A 25,236-nucleotide genomic window follows, 5' to 3' on the forward strand; every position below is an offset into this window, starting at 1 on the left:
TTGTCCCGTCCCGTTTCGTCCCGTCACGCCACCGTCCCGGCTAAATGTCATCCCGTCCCGTTAATTTTATCACGTCCCGTCCCGTTGGACAGCCATACCCGTGAGTGAATCCATTATTGTGGACCGTGTGTATCGGTCGTGTTTAATTGTTATTAGTGGTTTTGAGACCAGAGCTGATTTATTATTGCTCAGTATGGTGGATTTCGATATTACTTTGGGCATGGACTGGTTGTCGCCCTATCACGCTATTCTTGATTGTTACGCCAAGACGGTGACATTGGCTATGCCAGGTCTACCGCAGCTAGAGTGGAGAGGTACCTTGGATTATGTTCCTAGCATAGTTGTTTCATTTCTTAAAGCTCAACGAATGGTTCAGAAGGGGTGTGATGCGTATCTGGCCTATGTGAGAGATGTTAGTATTGGTACTCCTACTGTAGAGTCAGTTCTTGTAGTAAGAGATTTTCCTGTTGTATTTCCAGCATATCATCCGGGTATGCCACCCGACAGGGATATTGATTTTGGTATTGATTTATTACCGGGTACTCAGCCCATTTCTATTCCACCATACCGTATGGCCCCAACAGAGTTGAAAGAATTAAAAGAACAGTTACAGGAATTCCTTGATAAGGGTTACATCCGGCCTAGTGTATCGCCGTGGGGTGCTCCTGTCTTATTTGTAAAGAAGAAGGATGGTTCTATGCGAATGTGTATTGATTATTGCCAGTTGAACAAGGTTACAGTGAAGAACAGGTATCCATTGCCACGTATTGATGACTTATTTGATCAGCTTCAGGGTGCCAGGGTATTCTCTAAAATTGACTTGCGTTCAGGCTATCATCAGTTGAAGATTCGGGAGCCAAATATTCCGAAGACTGCTTTCAGGACTCGGTACTGTCATTACGAGTTCCTTGTGATGTCTTTTGGGCTGACCAACGCCCCAGCAGCATTTATGCACTTAATGAATAGTGTATTTCAGCCCTATCTTTATTCCTTCATCATTATGTTTATTGACGACATTCTGTTGTATTCCCGGAGTCGGGAAGATCATGAACAACACCTGAGGATTGTGCTTTAGATTTTGAGAGAAAGGAAGTTATATGCAAAATTTTCAAAGTGTGAATTCTGGCTTGATTCAGTGGGATTTTTGGGTCATATAGTTTCGTGCGAGTGGATCAAGGTAGATCCAAAGAAGATTGAAGCAATGCAGAGTTGGTCCAGACCGTCCTCAGTTACGGAAATCCGGAGTTTTCTTGGTTTGGCTGGGTATTATCGCCGATTTGTAAAGGGTTTCACTTCTATTGCTGCATCTATGACCAAATTGACCCAGAAGGGTGCTCTATTCAGGTGGATCGAGGAATGTGAGGAGAGCTTTAAAAAGCTCAAGACAGCTTTGACTATAGCCCAGTATTGGTATTACCTACAGGTACAAGATCTTATACTGTGTATTGTGACGCGTCGCATATTGGTCTCAGCGCAGTGTTGATGCAAGACGGTAGGGTGATTGTCTACGCGTCCAGACAGTTAAAGGTGCATGAGAAGAATTATCTTGTACATGACCTGGAGTTAGCAGCTATTGTTCATGCCTTAAAAATTTGGCGACATTATTTGTACGGTGTCCATTGTGAGATCTACACCGATCACCGAAGTCTACAACATCTGTTTAAACAGAAAGATCTTAATTTGCGGCAGCAGAGGTGGTTGGAGTTGCTTAAGGATTATGATATCACAATTCTCTATCATCCTGGAAAGGCCAATATGGTGGCCGATGCCTTGAGTCGTAAGGCGGAAAGTTTGGGCAGCTTAGCATATTTACCGGTAGCAGAGAGGCCTTTGGCCTTGGATGTTTAGGCCTTGTCCAACCAGTTTGTTAGATTGGATGTTTCTGAGCCGAGTCGAGTTTTGGCTTGTGTTGTTTCTCAGTCTTCTCTTTATGATCGTATCAGGGAATACCAGTATGATGACCCACATTTGCTTGTCCTTAAGGATACAGTTCAGCACGGTGATGCCAACGAAGTCACTATTGGAGATGATGATGTATTACGGATGCATGGCATGCTATGTGTGCATAATGTGGATGGCTTGCGTGAGTTGATTCTCCAGGAGGCTCACAGTTTGTGGTACTCCATTCATCCGGGTGCTGCAAAGATGTATCAGGACTTGAAACAATACTATTGGTGGAGGCGGATGAAGAAAGACATAGTGGGGTATGTATCTCGTTGTCTAAATTGTCAACATGTGAAATATGAGCATCAGCGACGGGGTGGATTACTTCAAAAGTTAGAGATTCCAGAATGGAAATGGGAGCGGATCACTATGGATTTTGTTGTTGGGCTCCCACGGACTCAGCGGAAGTTTGATGCAGTTTGGGTGATTGTGGATAGGCTGACCAAATCAGCTCATTTCATTCCTATGATTACTACTTACTCTTCAGAGCAACTGGCTCAGGTATATATTTGCGAGATTGTCAGACTTCACGGTGTACCAGTATCTATCATCTCTAACCGGGGTACACAGTTTACCTCACGGTTTTGGAGGGCAGTACAGCGTGAGTTGGGTACTCGGGTAGAGTTAAGTATACCATTTCACCCTCAGACGGACGGGCAGTCCGAACCCACTATTCAGATACTGGAGGATATGCTTCGTGCGTGTGTGATAGATTTTGGGGGTGCTTGGGATCAGTTCTTACCATTTGCAGAGTTTGCTTACAACAACAGTTACCAGTCAAGTATTCAGATGGCTCCGTATGAGGCCTTGTATGGTAGGCGATGCCGGTCTCCAGTGGGTTGGTTAGAACCAGGCGAGGCTAGACTTTTGGGTGCAGACTTGGTTCAGGATGCCTTGGAAAAGGTTAAGTTGATTCAGGATCGACTTCGTACAGCCCAATCTAGACAGAAGAGTTATGCGGATCGGAAGGTTCGTGATGTTGCATTCATGGTTGGTGAGAGGTTATTGCTCCGGGTTTCGCCTATGAAGGGTGTGATGAGATTCGGGAAGAAGGGCAAGTTGAGCCCTAGGTATATTGGGCCTTTTGAGATTCTTGAGAGAGTTGGGGATGTGGCTTACAGACTTGCATTACCACCTAGTCTTTCTGCGGTTCATCCGGTATTCCATGTTTCTATGCTTCAGAAATATCACGGCGATCCGTCTCATGTGTTAGACTTCAGTTCGGTTCAGTTGGACAAGGATCTATCTTATGTTGAGGAACAAGTGGCTATTTTAGATAGGCAGGTTCGAAAGCTGAGGTCAAAGAACATTGCTTCCGTGAAGGTTCAGTGGAGGGGTCATCCAGTCGAGGAGGCAACTTGGGAGGCCGAGCATGATATACGCAGCTGTTATCCACACTTATTCACCAGCTCAGGTACTTTTTCTAACTCCGTTCGAGGACGAACGTTTGTTTTAGAGGTGGAGAATGTGATGACCCAAAATGTCATCTTTAAATTTAATGATTAATTATGTGATCTAAGCACTATTTACCATTACTCGACTTGCATGTGCAGTCCGTAAAAAAATTTTCGGAAAGTTTTCAGGTGGAAAATGGATTAAAATGTGAATTAGATGTTTAAAACACAACTGAGTTGACTTTGGTCAACATTTTGAGCAAACGGACTTGGATAAGTATTTTGACAATTCCGGTAGGTCTGTATCGTGAATTGGGACTTAGGCGTATGCTCGGAATCAAATTCCGAGGTCCCTAGCCTAAGTTATGGAATTTTGATGAAAAATTTAAAGTTTAAGTTCAAATAGTGACCGGATGTCGAATTATGTGCAAATGACCCCGGAATAGAATTTTGATGATTCTAACAGCTCTGTATGGTGATTTTAGACTTAGGAGCAAGATCGGAATTTTATTTGGAAGTCCGTAGTAGAATTAGGCTTGAAATGCCGAAAGTTGAATTTTTGGGAAGTTTGACCGAAGGGTTGACTCTTTGATATAGGGGTCGAAATCCGATTCTGAAAATTTTTATAGCTCCGTTATATCATTTATGACTTGCGTACAAAATTTGAGGTCAATCGGACTTGATTTAATAGGTTCCGGTGTTGTTTGTAGAAATTGAAAGTTTCAAAGTTTATTAGGCTTGAATCTATGTGTGATTCATGATTTTAGCATTGTTTGATATGATTTGAGGTTTCAAATAAGTTCGTATGATGTTTTAGGACTTGTTGGTGTATTGGGTTGAGGTCCCGAGGGCCTCGGGTGAGTTTCGGATGGTTAACGAATCAAAAACGGGACTTAAACAGCTGCTGCAAAAGCTGCTGCAATTTTCTGTTGGAAATGCTGTCAAAATCGAACTTCCTGAGGATCAAAGGCAGGCTCGAGATCCATGATCGATGGCAGGCTCGAGAGCCATGACCAAGGCCAGTGATCGAAGGCCATAAAGATCGAAGGCCATAAAGATCGAAGCCATGATCGATAGCCAGGATCGATGACTGTGATCGATCCCCAGAGTCGAGGGCCATGATCGGACTCCCTATGATCGGACTCCCCTTAATCGGACTCCCTATGATCGGACTCCTATGATCGAGGTCCAGGATCGGACCCCATGATCGAGGTCACCCTAGACAAACCTGTAAGATATAAAATCAGAGGGGCTTCGTCCCATTCGCCATTTTTAACAACTTGGAGCTTGAGCAGAGGCAATTTTTGATATATCTTCAAGGCAAAATATTGGGGTAAGTGTTCTTAACTCAATCTTGGTTAGATTACCCGAATCCATCACTGTTTTTAACATTTAATTGGTGATTTAAGTTGGAAACAATTTGAAAACCCTCTTGGATAGATTTGTGGATTTGAGGGTCAAATCGTTATTGGAATTTAGTCATTTTGGTATGGTTAGACTCGTGGTTGAATGGGCGTTCATATTTCGTAACTTTCACCGGATTCCGAGATGTGGGCCCCATGGGCAAATTTTGAGTTAATTTCGGATTTTATTGAAAAAAATATAATATTTTCTTATGAAATTGATTTCTATAATTTTTGTTGACTGTATCGAATTAATTATGACTAAATACGAGTCGATCGCAGTCGAAAAATCGAGGAAAAAACATAATACATGATTAAATTGGAGCAAGTCGAGGTAAGTGACTTGTCTAACCTTGTATGGGGGAAATTTACCCTAGAATTGATATTAATGTGATTATTGAAATATGTTGAAAGTCGTGTACACGAGGTGACGAGTGTGTACACGGGCTAAATGTGAAGGATTATATTTTTAAATTGTGTAGATCATTTTTGTGCATTTATTAAATTATTTTATCTTGTTATATTCTTCATCATTGATCTGTGATATATATTTTAAATTTGTTTGCCTTTTTCCTGCTAGTTATTTTACCTGTTTAATTGAAACTTGATTTCTTTCATACTGTGCATTATTTGAAGGTCGATTTTCTTTAAATTAAATATTATTAATATGAAGTATTATACATTTTTAATTTTGATATTGAAGCAACGTATTAAAAATTTGAAATATTATTTTTCCTGAATTATTTATTCTTGAATATTTTTGCAAGATTTTTTTTGGATTATTCTGGCATGAGCCGTGAACTCTTTATTATTGAAAAAATATTGTTGTTGATTTTTTTGTGGAAAATTGAAATATTGGGCACTTAAGGTGCAAATTATGATATATTATGATATTGATACGCATGCGGTGGTATAAAGTTTGGGTGTTGAAACGCATGCGGTGAGATAAGGGTGGCTTGACACGCGTGGCTAGTAGGGGTGACTACTAGAAGTCATGCAGTATGATAAGGGTGGCTAAAACGCGGGATGCTATTTCGGGAAAATGCTTTCTTTAAATAAATTATGGAGGCTCCCGCAGTGATATAAGAAAATGAGATATTGTGAAATTATTTATAATTTGGGACTACGAGGCGGTACCTCGGTAGTGCCCTTGTTGATATTGATTTATGCCTATAGTTGTCTTCGATTAATTGTTGTGATTTTCATAAAGTTGAAGGAAATTCTGTTTTGATTCTACGAGATATTATTTGTAATTATTTATTGTCATTAAATGTGATATACTATTTGATTCATTTCTAATGTCATTTTATTTTACTATATTGATAAATATTTTACCATGCCTTTATTATATTCAAGTAGGGCCTCACCTCACCTCGTCACTACTCTACCGAGGTTAGGCTTGACACTTACTGGGTACCGCTGTGGTGTACTCATACTATACTTCTGTACATCTTTTTGTGCAGATTCAGATACATTTTACTAGCCTAGACGTCAGTGAGTTACCAGCGCACGGAGACTTCGAGATATATCTGCCAGCGTCCGCAGACTCCGGAGTCCCCTTCTATCATTTTATGTTGCTTCCTTATATTTTATTTAGACCTTGACTTATAGAGACATTGAGAATAAATTCTTAGAAGCTTGTGATTTATTTCTATCGGGTTTTGGGAGTTGAAATTGTTTGAATTGTAGTTTATTTATTTCAGATAATTATTATTATTCCGCATTGATAGGCTTACCTAGTTTTAGAGACTAGGTGCCATCACGACATCCTACCGAGAAAATTTGGAGTCGTGACAAAAAAGTTGACCCGAGTCCACGTCTCAGAATCGGGTAAAAGTCACAAAATACAAACATCCATTCAACCACGAGTACCCTGGTACCAAAATTACTCAAATCTGATGTCAAAATCTCAATCAAAACCCAAAAATTCAGTTGAAGAACCTTCCCACTTTTCTCAACCACAATCCGAAATTAAAGGATGGAATTAACGATATATTAGTGGAATATAACCAAAAATAAGTGAAAAAACGTTACCCAATCGATACCTCTGAAAACCCCTCAAAATTGCGTCCAAATCCGAGCTCTCTATCTCAAGTTTTGATAAAAATGGCTAAACCCTCATTTTTGAAATGTTATAATCTGCCCAGGTGTTCACACTATGCGATCGCGGAACATCTCATGTGATCGCGCAGAACAAGGTAAGCTGACCCTATAAAAAGGCTTACGCGAACGCGGACACGCTATCGCGAACGGGGACCACTGCCATGCCAAGCTACGCGATCGCGTAACACCAAACGCGACCGCATAGAGTAAGTCCTTCCACTGCCCAGGTCCTCCCTCTCTTCACTGCGAACGCAGCCCAAGCCACGCGTCCGCGATTCACTGGGCCAGCAAGCTTCGCAATCACATACGAACACCTGAGATCGCATAGAACAAAAAGAGGCTGCCAACACTCAAGGCTTTGCGATCACGTCTCCTCCTCCGCGACCGCATAAGAGGAAACCAGTAACTCAAAACACCAGAAATTTCTGAAATCTTCCAAGTCTAAAACTAGTTCGTTAACCACCCAGAATCCACCCGAGGCCCTCGGGACCTCAACCAAACATACCAACAAGTCCTAAAACACCATACGAACTTTGTCGAGCCCTCAAATCATATCAAACAACGCTAAAAACTCGAATCACCTTCCAATTCAAACTTAATGAATTTAGAAACTTCAAACTTCTACAACTGATGCCGAAACCTATTCAACTCACGTCCGATTGACCTCAAATTTTGCACACAAGTCATAATTGACATTACGGACCTACTCCAACTTCCGGAATCGGAATCCGACCCCGATATCAAAAAGTTCACTTCTGGTCAAACTTTCCAAAAATTCAACTTTCGCCATTTCAAGCCTAATTCAGCTACAGACCTCCAAAACACAATCCGGACACGCTCCTAAGTTCAAATTCACGCAACGGAGTTAACGGAACCAACGAAACTCCATTCCGGAGCCGTCTTCACACAGTTTCAACTACGGTCAAAATCCTAAAACTTAAGCTTCCGTTTCAGGGACTAAGTGTCTCAAATCACACCGAAACCATAAAGAAAACCTCCCGGCAAGTCACATAAGCATAAAAAGATATGGGAAAAGTAGTAAATATGGGATCAAGGCAATTACTCTCAAAATGACCTGTCAAATCATTACAAAATTACTTACCTTGTGTTGCTTGATGAAAATCTCCCCTTGAAGCTCTCCAAAAATCGCCCAAACCAAGAGAGAAATGAGTGAAATGGGCAAAAATCCCGACTTAAAACAATCTGCCTAGGCCCGTCCTTCTTCACGATCGTGGGAATACCTTCGCAATCATGAAAGCTAAAAGTTCTGCCTCCATACTTTTCCTCTACGCGTTCGCGACCCAAGGGCCGCGTTCGCGAAGCCTTGTGACTAGGGGTGTACATAGGTCGGGTTGGTTCGGATTTTTCAATTATCAAACCAAACCAATGGTGTCAGGTTTTTAAATTTATAAACCAAACCAAACCAACAAAGTCGGGTTTTTCAATCTCGGTTTTTCTCGGGTTTTTCTGGGTTTTTGAGTTGTTTTTTCGGTAAAGTCTTCATAGCATAAAATATGTAACTTGTGCTCCAAATATTTCTTAAGTCCTAGTAAAATACAATAATATAATGTATTTTCCAAGAAACTAACACAATAATATGAGATAAGTCATAGCATTATACTAAAATATTCAATAACAAAGATAAAATAATAAAATTACATAATACAAATATTGCTAATTAATAAGCCATAATGAAAATTAACATAATTTTAAAATACTATATATGTCATGCTAAAATAAGTATAGCTAATAAGTACTAATATTAATTACATAAATAAGCGCTAAAGAAAAAGATAAACTAAGTTATGCATTTTTATTATAAACCAATGTAAAACTATAATAATTATCCAACACTATCGTCATTCCTAGTATTGAATTGAATTTCTTTTGTTAGCATTAATATTGATTTGAACTTTGTTTGAGTTACTACATTTATGAGATTTAAAATTTATTTACCATTCAAGAATGTTGTGTCTAAACTTGAAATAATACGTTAAAAGATAAAACTGTGAAAAAGTTTAAGAAATATTTATAAATTACATTACAATAAATATTTATATGTATAAACTATTTTTAAAAATTATATAAATATACTATCGGGTTGGTTTGGTTTCGGTTTGACTTTTTTTAGTTAAAACCAAACCAAATCAATTATGGTCGGGTTTTATTTTTCAATACCAAACCAAATCAAACCAAACCATATCGAATTTTTTTTTTCCGGTTTGACTCGGATTATCGGTTTGGTGCGGTTTATCGATTTTCTTTGTACACCCATACTTGTGACCACTACCCTTCGCGTTCGTGGGCCACGAGCCGCGTTCGCGAAGGCTTAACGCCTGGCAGCCCCCAGCTCCCCCTTCCTCTTCGCGTTCGCGGCCTTCAGCTCGCGTAGGCTTCCCCAGCTTCTGCTTCGCGTTCGCGTATCCTTCATCGCGTTCGCGATGGCCAAATCCCAGTAGCCCCAAAATCCCTCTTCATGAAGGAGAAAACCAGACACCAGCACAGTAGTGACAAAACAAGGAGAATCGATCCAAAACCATCCCGAAATTTACTCGAGACCCCCGGGACCCCGTTCAATCACACCAACCAGTCCCATAACATAACACAGACCTGCTTGAGGCCTCACATCACATCAAACAATATCCAAATTATGAATCGACGACCAAATTCCTTCTTTAAACTTTCAAACTTCCAAACTTCGACGAACGCGTCCGAATCATACCAAAATATTCCCGAATGATGCCAAACTTTACGCACATGTCACAAATCACGATACGAACCTATTCCAAGGTTCGAAACCCCAAACGGACATCGATAACACCAAAGTCCACCTCAAACCAAACTTAAGAAATTCTTAATCTTTCAAAATGCCAACTTTCCATAATAAGTGTCGAAATGCTCCCGGGTGATCCAATACTCGACCCGAATATACGCCCAAGTCCAAAATTATCATACGAACCTATTGGAACCTTCAAATCTCAATTGCAAGGTCGTTTACTCAAAATTCAAACCTTAGTCAACTTTTCCAACTTAAAGCTTCCGAAATTAGAATTTTCCTTCTGAATCAACTCTAAACTCCTCGAAATTCAATTCCGACTACACGTATAAGTCATAATATCTTAAGTGAAGCTACTCAAGGTCTCAAACTGTTGAACGATGTGTTAGAGCTCAAAACGACCGATCGGGTCGTTACATCAGTCTTCTTAATATCTTGCTATTGTTACTAATTGTTGCCACTGCTTCTTTTTTATTATTTCTCTAGCCGGGGATCTATCAGAAATAATCTCTCTGTCCTCCTATAAGAGTAGGACTGCGTATATCTTACCTTCTCGAGACCCCACTTGTGAGAATACACTTAATTTGTTATTGTTGTTGTAGTTATAAATTAGAACAAGTTTGTGCATGATCCACAGTTATCAATTAGGAGTATTTATTTAAAAGTACGACTTGTATTAAATATGAAGAGGTTTTGATTTTTCTTTTGGGATATCAAATCCTAAATTTACTTATTTCCATAGCTTATTTACGTTACTGATAATTAAGATCCCAAAATGACCAAAAATTATATGATGAAGCACGAATTCATTAAGGTAGTTGTGCTATATGCAAGTTTGATATGTTTATTCAACTTATTTTCTTTCCTTTGAAGATTATATAATAATTTGGTCCAATTAAAGAAAGAGTGAAAATTGACCAAAAACCAATCCAAATAAGTCCAAGATATTAACCACCTTTTCAACTAGATTCTAAATTTCTCTTCCTCAAACACCATAACTCTAATTTTTGTTCTTTCTCTTTTTCTACTTTAGGCATTGAACTTAATATCACAATTAAAGACTAATTCAGAATAATAATTCTATTAAAAGAGGAAATCACATTTTGCCTGAACATTTTTTCATTTACGCTCCAACTTTTTAACACCTAGCGACAAATTTAATAATGTGTTTAAGAGTCTGACACGAGTACTTTGGATGAAATTATATCTAAAATTATAATAAGTATTCCTTTATTCTTCATAAGTAATGTCGAATTTAAGTTTCTCAAATTGTCTTTGGTAAGAATACTTTACTTTATAAAGTAAGACTTTTTAGAGCGAGTCTCAAAATAAATAATGGGACACCAAAAACAAAAAAATTCAACTCAAAACCCAATTCATGAGAACAGGGGCGGAGCTCGCATACGAATTTGGCCAAACCCAATAATTTTTACTCAAATAATATATTTGTATTTTAAAAACTCATTAAATAGGTATAAAATATTAATTTTAGAACCCTCCTCTTTCATAAAGTTAAAATCTTGGCTTGGGCTGTGCTGAGAATACCATGATAGTAATGTGGCAACCTCACCAACACCCCACACCATGGGCGGATCTATATATAAAAATATGGATACACAAGCACCCATTAACCTCAATTTAGAGTAGGTATAGTTCTTTAGAAAATTTATTAAAATTGATCTAAATGATCAGTAAGCATCCAAGAAACAAAAACACTATTGGGTGCTTTGGTTAAGGTAGAATTATGGAGACTTGGTTTTGTTAGCTAGCGGGCGAGAGTTCGAAACTCAATCCTAGCAAAAGTTTTTTTTTTTTATAACCGGTAAACTGTTCCTTTTTTCTTATATTCAAGCTACTTTCTTTATTCTTCTTTTTTTTCTTAAAAGAAAAATGTTTCCCTCAATAAGGTAGTTGTTATAAATATATTTTATTATGGATGTCTATTTAGTACTCCCTTGTAAATAAGCTTCCTGAAGAAGCTTATCCATATGGGACTCCGCCGTAAATATATTTATCTATTTAGTACTCTATTGGAAATAAGCCTCCTGAATAAGCTTATCCTTTCGGTACTCCGTTATGGATAAATATTATCCCCGATAGAAGATTATCTATATCTGGTACAATAATAGCTTACAAGCAGCTTACACAGCAGCTTACAAGCAGCTTATACAACAGATTGCAGTAGCAGCTTACACAACAGCTTCCTTTCTTCTATAAATAGAAGAGATTTCAGTTCATTATGTACATATGTTTGAAGTTGAATAATATATCAGTTTCTCTCTATACTTGCCTTTACTTTACAGTCTTTATTTTATAACACGTTATCAACATGAATCTCTATCTTTAAATATATAGTTATCTCTAACTTGAGATAATTTGGAGCAAAAGACGATGAAAGCCAAAGTTGCGTTAGGTAGATGTTCCTAGAAATCTCATAACTTTGAACAAGTGTTCATCTCCGATGTAAGGAGACACTCTTATGTCCGTGGTTAGATCTTATTCATTCCGAGCTTCATAAGGCAGATTATATCCTTGAGTTGGTGAGTTTTTCTTCTTGGCAGTAGTGATGTAGATATTACTTACATCTGGAGTGGCCAAATTTGCGTAATTTAATTTGAGTCTTTTGCTTATATTTTAATATCTTTATCATCGCTTGCTTGGTTATATGTTATGTATATAATACCTATTTTAGTTTGTTTTCATCCTAATTATCTTAATAAAGAATTATAAAGTGGATAACATTATTAAATCCACTTAAACTCCAGCAGAGTTTGCAAGAAATATACAACTACCAGAAGTAGTTATGTTTCGTATATCTCATTGTAACTAAATTTTGTTAACCACTCGAAGTGGTATATGCCTATGACCACCAGAAGTGATAATTTAGGCTTTCTATGATTACAATTAAAGATAAGCTAGAGAAATATTCTCTATATTACATGCACGCCTCGATTTGCTCCTGAAGTAGTAAATATTTTAAAAGAGGTTGAAGCATCACAATTTGATGTGATTAATGCGCGTTCAGATAATCATGTTCGATTTATTGAAGGATGAGAATTTTTGATAAATATTAATCCATTCCCTGAATTGAATGTGATAATATTAATAAAGTCATAAATAGAAAACTCCTCTTGATGTAAATATATTACAATTCACCTTCAGAAGAGTTAATATGATTGAGAGAATATATACTCAATATTTCGTATTTTAAATTTGCTCCCGAAGATATTATAAAGAGATGTTTTCTTGTGCTTAAACAATTGTTTTATATTATTTATTTGATTATAATTTTCTCTCATGATACCAGAAGTGTCTGAGTAATATTTGATAGTACAAAATATATCAACAACTCCCGAAGAGCTAGCTGTTTGTCTAGAAGACATATGACACCAGTAGTGTCCAATAAATATTAGATTGTGGATAATAAACGAAGGCTCTCGAAGAGCTTATATACAAATATGTCATTCATATTATATAATTATGATTAAAAAATATGTTGTAGTAAAGTTGAAGTTTACTAATACAAATGGCTATCATATTGAGATTACAAATGATTGGAAGATTAAAAATCTTCATGTTTCCACAATCATATGGGGTAAAATAATATGTATGTGAGAAGTGACCCACCTTATTCTTCAATTTGTACTATATCATGTATCACAGTAAACCAAAAGTTTACTAATGTAAAAGCAGTTACAGTAAATCATAACTTTTATTGAGGCAAACGTAGCTACAGTAAATCAGAAATTCCTTTATACAAAAGTAGCCACAGTAAATCAGAAGTTTACTAATGCAACAATTTATGCCATAGTAAACCAGAAGCTTACTAAGAGATAGCACATGCCATGATAAACTTGAAGTTTTCATTTGCCATTTTTAAATGAGCTATTTGAGAATTCAGATAAACATATACTGAAGAACTAGAAGATTCTTCAAGAATTCTATTGTGTTGCTTGTTCTCATAATAAATTGATTATATCAGCTAAAGTCTAAGATCCCTGAATTCTGGAATATATAAAAGGTGAATATGGGCATATTCACCATCATGTGAACAACTTATAAATGCATATATAAGATGGTTGCATGTGTGTTTATTGTCAACCTGCAGTTCGGCATTTGAAATTGCTTTTCTCAAGTAAAAGCATAATTTTCAGATTATGAAATCAAGATAGTTCATCTTAATGATGTTGATTTATATCCAAGCTAGTTTAACATTGAATACCTCCTATTTATGGTTTAACTATTGCTTATGATAACAAAGCCTCATGTGTTGGTCTAAGATTTTCTAAATTGCATACAGCAGCACTTGTATGCATCAGACCAACAAAATATGATAAGTCTTCCCCTCACAATTGGTTTAGGATCAGAAACCAAATATTTTTACTATCTAATAATTTTTTATGTGTGGTATATGATTATTGTTTTTACCACAATGAATAAAGATAGGTTTCCCAAAAAAGATTGGGGATATATAATAGTTATTCTAACATTTGGGAGATGGAATAAATAGCTGGAAAATATGCTATGTGAATCAAATTATCATTAATATGATCCTCACTTAGAAGATAATTCAAAGTCAAATGCCAGAAGTATTTTGCATGTCATATATGCCAGATGTGGCCTCAACTGATAGCTAGGAGCAAAGAAGGTGGTGCAGATGTGATTGAGACTTATACTTTTTGGAACGGTCATGAGCCAGTGAGAGGACAGGTATTCATTTCCTGAAATACCTTGCATTTTTGGTGTTTGTTGCTTTGTTGGTCTTGTATTCAATTGAATCTTTTGTATTCTCTGCTATATAATTTCTTTAACCTTGATTAGTTTTAGTTCTTGATATTTCTGAACTGCTTCTCTCTTTCGATGCTTCCCTTTTCAGTATAACTTTGAAGAAAGATATGATATTGCCAAGTTTGCAAAGCTAGTTGGGTCTCATGGACTATATCTCTTTCTTCGAATAGGTCCTTATGCTTGCGCGGAGTGAAACTTCGGGTAATGTTCTTCTTTCATGATTGTTGTGCTCAGTTTTGACTTTATCATTAGTTCATGTAAAATGTGTTTGTTCATGCTTCGCAATCTAGTCTATTATTTCAAAGCTAAAAGTTAACAACTTTTGAATAAATACACTAGTTTTGACCTCACAAGGTGATCAGCAACAGGGAAGGATGCTATGTTAAAATGATAATTTTTAGTAATTCAACAGCTGACTAGGTAGCACCGAGAAATGTGAAGATCACTTAAATTAAAGAAACAAAGTAGAGCAGTCAATAACAGAATTTAGTAGAAGGGCATTAACACATTCGTGTCACGAATGAGGTGCTTCTCTGTTGATCTCACTAGGTGATTGTCACGACCCAAACTAACCTCTGTCGTGATGGCGCCTATCGTGGAACTAGGCAAGCCGACTCATTTTCAAAACAAATCGATATTTTCATTTCAAAGAAAATTTCAAGGTTATTTAACATAAAACCTCCATTTAAAGAGTTCAAATCAAAATAAAAGTGCGGAAAAGAAAAGCCCGACATCGGGGTGTCACTAGTCATGAGCATCTGCTACAATCTGTCTAACAATATCAAGCCTAACTCAGCCTGGAAAATAGCTAAATACAAATAGAGAAAGATAAGAGGGAGAAGAGCAGGGGCTGTGATCGCCAAACAGCTACCTTGCTATCTCCAAGAAAAATCTGCAACCAGAACACTCAATAACTGCCACCATGTCCAGCTACACCTAAATCTGCACACAAGGTACAGGGAGTAACGTGAGTACGCCAACTCAGTAAGTAACAATAATAAATAAAGACTAAGCAGTAGTGACGAGCAAATAAGCATATAACGTTCATATCATGAAATCTCAGTAAAGTACAACATGCTTTAAAAATCAGTATTTGAATCGAATCATCTCGTTTAAACCCGGTTCCAGTAAAAATCATTTAAAGATATTTTTTCCAACAATTTTTTTCAAACAAAGGCTCAATGCAAAGGTGAGCAAAAATGATGAAATCATAAACAGCCTCTCGGGCAAAACATCACTCATAAACAGCCCCTCGGGCAAACCTCACAGTCATTCGTGCCACTCGGGCATACCGCACAATCACTCTTGCCACTCGGGCATACCTCACAATCACTCATGCCTCCCAGTCACTCAGCACTCGGCACTCGGCACTCGCACTCAGTAGGTACCTGCGCTCACTGGGGGTGTGTACAGACTCCGGAGGGGCTCCTTCAGCCCAAGCGCTATAATCTGCACGGACAACTCACGTGCGATAATAATAAAGTATGCTGCAAGCGGGCAGAACCGATCCACACTCATCCTCACAAATCAGGCCCTCGGCCTCACTCAATCATAAAGTATGCTGCAGGCGGGCAGCCCCGGTCTACACTCATCCTCATAAATCAAGCCACTCGGGCATTTCAGTAAAACAGGGCATTCGACCCAAAACATTTATGTGCATCAAAATAGAGTCATAAAACTGATTTATGCGGTAAACAAGTATAAACATGACTGAGTATAGATTTTCAATCGAAAACAATGAGAGGATGGTAAGAAACAGCCCCTAAGGGTCCAAACAGTACTGGCACAAGGCCCAAACATGGCATTCAGCCCAATTAACAGAACTCTTTCTAAAAACACATAAGTATCATATTATTTCCATAAAAATATGCAACTTTATAGTTTCTACAGGACGGACCAAGTCACAATCCCCAACAGTGCATGGCCACACGCCCGTCACCCAGCATGTGCGTCACTAAAAATAGTCGAATGATACAAAATCCGAGATTTCATACCCTCGAGTCTAGATTTTCAATCGTTACTTACCTCAAACCGGTCAAATTTCTACCCCGCAATGCTCTTGCCTCTGAACTCGGCCTCCAAATGCTCTGAATCTATTCACAATAAGTACAATACCATCAATACGCGCTAATGGAATGAATTCCACAAGAAAAGCTACAAAATTAGACCAAAATACGAAATTGGCTCAACCTCGACCCCACGTCTCAAAATCCGACAAAATTTACAAAACTAGAAAGCTCATTCACTCACGAGTCTAACCATACCAAATTCATCAAAATCCGACATCGTTTGGTCCTTCAAATCCTTAAATTACTCTCCAAAAATTCCAAGCCCTAACCCCTCATTTTCACAAATTACCATGATTAAAACAACGGCAAATCACCATATATATACAAGTATTAGGGCTCAAGTAACTTACCTCAACGAAATCCCCTTGATTCCATCTTCAAACCTCTCCCAAAACCTCCAAAAACCGAGTTGAAATTATGAAGAATGACCAAAATTCGGGAAGGGTTCTATTTATGGTTTCTTCCCAGGTTTTTCGCACATGCGGCCATTTTCTCGCACCCGCACGATCGCACCTGTGGTCCAAGAAGCCGCACTTGTGCAACTCACTTACTCACCCAGATTTCGCACCTGCGGACCCCTTCCTCGCACCTGCAGACTCGCATCTGCGGTCCCATGTGCGCATCTGCGAAACCAGTCCAAACTTCTCATCTTCGCATCTGCGCTCAAGGCCTCGCACCTACGGGCTCGCAGATGCGGCCAATTCTTCGCACCTGCGTTCCCAGCCTTGGCCCAGCGTCTCCCGCACCTGCGCACTCCCCACGCGCACCAGCGGCCTCGCACCTGCGACCCTTTCTTCCGCAGGTGCGGAAATAGCAGAAGCAGTAGCTCTAGCTGCAATTTCCAACTTCAACAAATCCGTTAACCACCCGGAATCACCCCGAGGCCCTCAGGGCCTCAACCAAAAATATCAACAAGTCATATATCAACATACCAACTTAGTCGAACTTTCGAATCACTCAAAAAAATATCAAATCATTAAATTACCGTCGGATTCAAGCATAAGAACTTCTAAATTTCTAAATTCGGCAACCGATGCCAAAACCAATCAAACTACATCCGAATGACCTCAAATTTTGCACACACGTCACAAATGACACTACGAACCTACTCCAACTTTCGGAATTCCATTCCGACCCCTATATCAAACTTTCCACTGCCGATTGAAATCGTCAAATTTGCAATTTCGCCAATTCAAGCCTAATTCTATCACGGACCTCCAAATCACATTCCGGATGCACTCCTAAGTTCAAAATCACCTAACGAAACTAACGGAACCATCAGAATTCAAATTCGAGATCGTTTACACATAGGTCAACATCCGGTTGACTTTTCCAACTTAAGTTTCTACTTAAGAGACTAAGTGTCTCAATTCACTCCGAGTTCCTTCCGGACCCGAACCAACTAACCTGATATAATATAATATAGTTGAATAACATAAAAAGAAGTAGAAATGGGGAAAACGGGGCTATAACTCTCGAAATGACCGGCCGGGTCAATACAGTGATTTACTTTTAAACATTCGTTCGTCCTCGAACGGGTCTAGAAACATACCTGGAGTCTCGAATAGGCATGGATATCTGCTCCACATCTCCCACTCCGTCTCCCAAGTGGCCTCCTCCACAGGCTGACCTCTCCATTGCACCTTCACTGAAGCTATATCCTTTGACCTCAACCTTCGAACCTGCCGATCCAAAATAGCCACCGGCTCCACATCATAAGTCATATCACCCTCCAACTGAACTGTGCTGAAATCCAAAACATAGGACAGATCTCCAATATACTTTCGGAGCATGGAAACATGAAACACTGGATGCACACTCGACAAGCTGGGTGGCAAGGCAAGCTTATAAGCTACCTCCCCTATTCTCTGAAGCACCTCAAAAGGCCCAATGAATCGGGGGCTCAACTTGCCCCTCTTCCCAAACCTCATAACACCTTTCATGGGTGATACCTTCAGCAAAACCTTCTCCCCAACCATAAAATACACATCACGGACCTTCCTATCCGCGTAGCTCTTCTGCCTAGACTACGCCGTGCGAAGCCGCTCCTGAATCAATTTCACCTTATCTAATGTGTCCTGGACCAAGTCTGTATCTAAGAGCCTAGACTCACCCTGCTCAAACAATCCAACCGGAGATCTACACCTCCTCCCATACAAAGCCTCGTACGGAGCTATCTGAATACTCGACTGATAACTGTTGTTATATGCAAACTCCGCGAGTGGCAGAAACCGGTCCCATGAACCCCCAAAGTCAATGACACAAGCACGCAACATGTCCTCCAATATCTGAATAGTACGCTGGGACTGCCCGTCCGTCTGAGGGTGAAAAGTTGTGCTTAACTCAACCTGAGTACCCAACTCTCACTGCACGGCCCTCCAAAACTGCGATGTGAACTGAGTACCCCTAACTAAAATGATGGAAACTGGGACACCATGTAAGAGACCAACCTCTCGGATGTAAATCTCAGCCAACCGCTCTGAAGAGTAAGTAGTACCAACTGGAATGAAGTGCGCAGACTTGGTCAGTCGATCCACAATAACCCAAATAGCGTCGAACTTCCTCAAAGTTCGTGGAAGCCTAACTACAAAGTCCATAGTGATCCGCTCCCACTTCCACTCTGGGATCTCTAACCTCTGAAGCAAGCCACCCGGTCTTTGATGCTCATACTTAACCTGTTGACAGTTTAGACACCGAGCCACAAACCCAACTATATCCTTCTTCATTCGCCTCTACCAATAGTGTTGCCTCAAATCCTGGTACATCTTTATGGCACCCGGATGGATGGAATACCGCGAGCTGTGGGCCTCCTCAAGAATCAGCTCTTGAAGCCCATCTATATTTGGCACACATATCCGGCCCTACATTCTCAGCACCCCGTCATCACAAATAGTCACATCCCTAGCATCACCTCTCTGAACCCTGTCCTGAAGAACGAGCAAGTGAGGGTCATCATACTGACGCTCCCTGATACGGTCATAAAGAGAAGACCTGGATACCACACAAGCCAATACCCGACTAGGCTCCGAAATATCCAATCTGACAAGCTGGCCTGCTACGGTCTGAACATCTAATGCCAAAGGTCTCTCTGTTGCTAGAAGATATGCTAAACCCCCCAAACTCTCTGCCCGGCGAATCAAAGCATCGGCCACCACATTGGCCTTCCTAGGATGGTACAAAATAGTGATATCATAGTCCTTAAGAAGCTCCAACCATCTCCGCTGACGCAAATTAAGATCCTTCCACTTTAACAAATACTGCAGACTCCGGTGATCAGTATAGATCTTACAATGAACCCCATACAAATAGTGACGCCAAATCTTTAAGGCGTGAACAATGGCTGCTAGCTCAAGATCATGGACAAGATAGTTATTCTCATGGGTCTTCAACTCGCGCGAAGCATAGGCAATTACCCTACCCTCCTGCATCAAAACACAACCAATGCCTATCCTCGAGGCATCACAATACATGGTGTAAGAACCTAAAGCTGATGGCAGAACTAACACTAGAGTTGTGGTCAAAGCAGTCTTGATCTTCTGAAAGCTCTACTCACATTCATCCGACCACCTGAATGGAGCACCCTTTTGGATCAATTTGGTCAAGGGCGATGCAATAGATGAAAATCCCTCCACAAAGCGACGGTAGTAACCCGCCAAACCAAGAAAGCTCCTAATCTCTGTGGCTGAGGACGGTCTAGGCCAACTCTGCACCGCTTCTATCTTCTTCGGATCCACCTGAATACCCTCGCTGGACACCACGTGCCCCAAGAATGCTACTGAACTGAGCAAAAACTCACATTTGGAGAACTTTGCATAAAGCTTCTCCTCCCTCAATCTCTGTAATACAATCTTCAAATGCTGAGCGTGCTCTTCCTGGCTACGAGAGTACACCAGGATGTCGTCAATGAATACAACGATGAATGAGTCCAAATAGGGCTGGAATACACTGTTCATCAGATGCATGAACGATGCTGGGGCATTGGTCAGCCCAAAAGACATCACCAAGAACTCATAATGGCCATATCGGGTTCTGAAAGCTGTCTTGAGAATATCTGAATCCCGAATCTTCAGCTGTTGATAACCGGACCTCAAATCAATCTTGGAGAACTCCCTCGCTCCCTGAAGCTGGTCGAATAAATCATCAATACGAGGCAAAGAATACTTGTTCTTGACTGTGACCTTGTTCAACTGCCTGTAATCAATACACATTCTCATGGAACCATCCTTCTTTTTCACAAATAGAACCGGTGCACCCCAAGGTGACACACTAGGCCGAATAAACCCCTTATCAAGGAGTTCCTAAAGTTGTTCTTTCAATTCCTTCAACTCCGCCGGTGCCATACGATACGGTGGAATAGAATTGGGCTGAGTGCCCGGCACCAAATCAATACCAAAGTCAATATCCCTGTCAGGCGGCATGCCCGGTAGGTCTGCAGGAAACACATCCGAAAAATCACGTACCACCGGAACAGAATAAATGACAGGAGTCTCTACACTAACATCCCTCACAAAAGCCAAATAAGATAGGTAACCCTTCTCAACCATGCGCTGAGCCTTCAAATATGAAATTACCCTACTTGGTACATAATCTACAGAACCGCTCCACTCAACCCTCAAAATTCCCGGCATAGCCAACGTCACCATCTTAGCGTGACAATCTAGAACAGCATGACATGGAGATAACCAATCCATACCCAATATCACATCAAAGTCAACTATACTGAGCAACAATAGATCTACTCGGGTCTCCAGACCCCCAATTGTCACCGCACATGACCGATACGCGGTCCACAATAATAGTATCGCCCACAGGAGTAGATACATGTACAGAAAAAACTAAGGACTCACGGGGCATATCTAGAAAATGGGCGAAATATGAGGAAACATATGAATACGTGGAACAAGGGTCAAATAATACTAAGGCATCTCTGTGGCAAACTGAGACAATACCTGTAATCTGAAGCAATAACATCTGGTCTGGTAGGGAGAGCATAGAAACGGGCCTGACCACCCCCTGATCTGCCTCCCCTCTAGGGCGACCCCTAGCTGACTGACCTCCACCCCGAGCTGACTAGACGGATGGTGAGGTAGCTGGTGCTGTAGTTGGAGACTGACTCCTCTGCTGAGATAGACCTCCATGACGACGAGGACACTGCCTCTACATATGCCCAATCTCCCCACACTCAAAATAACTCCATGGTGCTGGCGGCAGAAACTGAAGGGAACCCCTAGCACCGGGATGACTGGTAGAAGAACTTGGCATGGAAAAGCCCTGAACAGGTGGAGCACGGGACGAACTCTAAACTGGAAGGGCACTAAGTGATGAGTGGCCCTGATGAGAACTGTGAGAACCATGGCCAGATGATGCACCCCGATGAAATGGCCGAGCTGACTGAGCCTGTCTGAAATGACGACCTCTACCGTGCTGGAACTGACCCCCAAAAGGAGCACCGCTGAATCCACCCTGACCACGAGGCCTCTTGGCCTCCCGCTCAACCCTCTCCTGACCGCGAACCATCTCAATCTGCCGAGCAATGTCGACAACCTCATCAAAGGTAGCACCCGAAACCCGCTCCCTGGTCATGAGCAACTGTAGCTGATAAGTGAGGCCATCAATAAACCTCATGATCCTCTCTCTGTCCGTGGGAACCAACCAGATAGCATGACGGGCCAACTCGGAGAACCGTATCTCATACTGCGTCACAGACATATCACCCTGGCGGAGCCGCTCAAACTGTCTACGCAGCTACTCTCTGCGGGATCGAGGCACGAACTTCTCCAAAAAGACCAAGGAGAACTGCTGCCAAGTAAGGGGTGCTGCGCCAACAGGCCTACACCTCTCGTAAGTCTCCCACCATCTGAGTGCAGTCCCAGAAAACTGAAAGGTAGTGAATGAGACCCCACAAGTCTCCAAAATACCAGCAGTACAGAGTATCCTCTGACACCTGTCCAAAAAGTCCTGAGCATCCTCTCTCTCTGTACCACTGAAAGGTGGTGGCTGAAGTCTCCCAAACCTCTTCAACCTACGCTGATCATCCTCAGGCATAATAGTAACCACATAATCCTGAGCAACAGTAACCGGCTGGGCTGGTGGTGCCTCTGGTGTCTGAAGTCCCTGAATAACCTGCTCGGGTGTGCGAGTGATGGGAGTCTGAATGCCTCCCCTATCCTGAGAAGTGGCTGCGGCCGTCGAAATAGAGACCGCTTGAGCAAGGCCAGTACACGCTGTCAGAATCTGAGCTAGGGCCTCCTGAAGGCTTAGAATCACAATAGGCACATGTGGTGCCTGAGCTGGTGCATCAACAACTGGAACTTGGTCCTGATCTGGGACAACCGGTGGATCTGTAGGTACTGCCCCAAATATTGTACGGGTTACACCTCTGCCCCTACCACGGCCTCTACCGTGGCCTCGGCCTCTCGCGGCCCTCGCTTGTGGTACTGGTGGTTGGCCCTCCTGACCGGTAGTACGAGTCCTCACTATCTATGAGAGAATGAAACAACAGATGTTTAGTTACTAGAATCAACAGATTCACACGACAAGAATCCAAGAATGTGAAGTTTCCTAAAGGTTCTGCAGCCTCCTGAAGATAAGTACAGACGTCTCTGTACCGATCCGCAAGATTCTACTAAACTCGCTCATGACTCGTGAGACCTATGTAACCTAGGCTCTGATACCAATCTGTCACGACCCAAACTAACCTCTGTCGTGATGGCGCCTATCGTGCAACTAGGCAAGCCGACTCATTTCCAAAACAAACCAATATTTTCATTTCAAAGAAAATTTTAAGATTATTTAACATAAAACCTCCATTTAAAGAGTTCAAATCAAAATAAAAGTGCGGAAAAAAAAAGCCCGACATCGGGGTGTCACTAGTCATGAGCATCTGCTACAATATGTCTAACAATATCAAGCCAAACTCAGCCTGAAAAATAGCTAAATACAACTAGAGGAAGATAAGAGGGAGAAGAGCAGGGGCTGTGATCGCCAAACAACTACCTTGCTATCTCCAAGAAAACTCTGCAACCAGAACACTCAATAATTGCTACCGTGTCCAGCTATACCTGAATCTGCACACAAGGTGCAGTGAGTAACGTGAGTAAGCTAACTCAGTAAGTAACAATAATTAATAAAGACTGAGCAGTAGTGACGAGCAAATAAGAGTATAACATTCATATCATAAAATCTCAGTAAAGTACAACATGCTTTAAAAATCAGTGTTTGAATCGAATCATCTTGTTTAAACCCGGTTCCAATAAAAATCATTTAAAGATATTTTTTCCAACATTTTTTTTCAAACAAAGGCTCAATGCAAAAGTGAGCAAAAATGATGAAATCATAAACAGCCCCTCGGGCAAAACATCACTCATAAATAGCCCCTCGGGCAAACCTCACAGTCACTCGTGCCACTCAGGCATACCTCACAATCACTCTTGCCACTCGGGCATACCTCACAATCACTCATGCCTCCCAGTCAATCATCACTCGGCACTCGGCACTCGCACTCAGTAGGTACCTATGCTCACTGGGGGTGTGTGCAGACTCCGGAGGGGATTCTTCAGCCCAAGCGCTATAATCTGCACGGACAACTCACGTGCGATAATAATAAAGTATGCTGCAGGCGGGCAGCCCCGATCCACACTCATCCTCACAAATTAGGCCCTCGGCCTCACTCAGTCATAAAATATGCTGCAGGCGGGCAGCCCCGGTCCACATTCATCCTCAAAAATCAAGCCACTCGGGAATTTCAGTAAAACAGGGCATTCGGCCCAAAACATTTATGTGCATCAAAATAGAGTCATAAAACTGAGTTATGCGGTAAACAAGTATAAACATGACTGAGTATAGATTTTCAATCGAAAATAATAAGAGGATAGTAAGAAACAGCCCCTAAGGGTCCAAACAGTACTGGCACAAGGCCCAAACATGGCATTCAGCCCAATTAACAGAACTCTTTCTAAAAACACATAAGTATCATATTATTTCCATAAAAATATGCAACTTTACAGTTGATACGGGACAGACCAAGTCACAATCCCCAACAGTGCACGCCCACACGCCCGTCACCTAGCATGTGCGTCACTAAAAATAGTAGAATGATACAAAATTCGGGGTTTCATACCCTCGAGACTAGATTTACAACCGTTACTTAGCTCAAATCGGTCAAATTTCTACCCCGCAATGCTCTTGCCTCTGAACTCGGCCTCCAAATGCTCCAAATCTATTCACAATCAGTACAATACCATCAATACGCGCTAATGGAATAAATTCCACAAGAAAAGCTGCAAAATTAGACCAAAACCCAAAATTGGCTCAAACCCGACCCCACGTCTCGAAATCCGACAAAATTTATAAAACTAGAAAGCTCATTCACTCACGAGTCTAACCATACCAAATTCATCAAAATCCGACATCGTTGGTCCTTCAAATCCTTAAATTACTCTCCAAAAATTTCAAGCCCTAACCCCTCATTTTCACAAATTACCATGATTAAAACAACGGGAAATCACCATATATATAAGTATTAGGGCTCAAGTAACTTATCTCAACGAAATCCCCTTCATTCTCTCTTCAAACCTCTCCCAAAAGCTCCAAAAACCGAGTTGAAATTGTGAAGAATGACCAAAATTCGCGAAGGGTTCTATTTATGGTTTCTGCCCAGGTTTTTCGCACCTGCGGCTATTTTTTCGCACCCGCGTGACCGCACCTGCGGTCCAAGAAGCCGCACCTGTGCAACTCACTTAATCACCCAGATTTCGCAC

General features: G+C 40.8%; 1 pseudogene; it reads left to right on the top strand.

Moving 5' to 3' along the window:
• The first annotated feature begins 14,234 nt into the window (after positions 1 to 14,234).
• LOC104109762 (beta-galactosidase 9-like) overlaps positions 14,235 to 25,236 on the top strand; it is a 31,183-nt pseudogene continuing 20,181 nt past the window's right edge.

Source organism: Nicotiana tomentosiformis, chromosome 2 (genome assembly GCF_000390325.3).
Source record: "Nicotiana tomentosiformis chromosome 2, ASM39032v3, whole genome shotgun sequence".
Taxonomy (NCBI): Eukaryota; Viridiplantae; Streptophyta; class Magnoliopsida; order Solanales; family Solanaceae; genus Nicotiana; species Nicotiana tomentosiformis.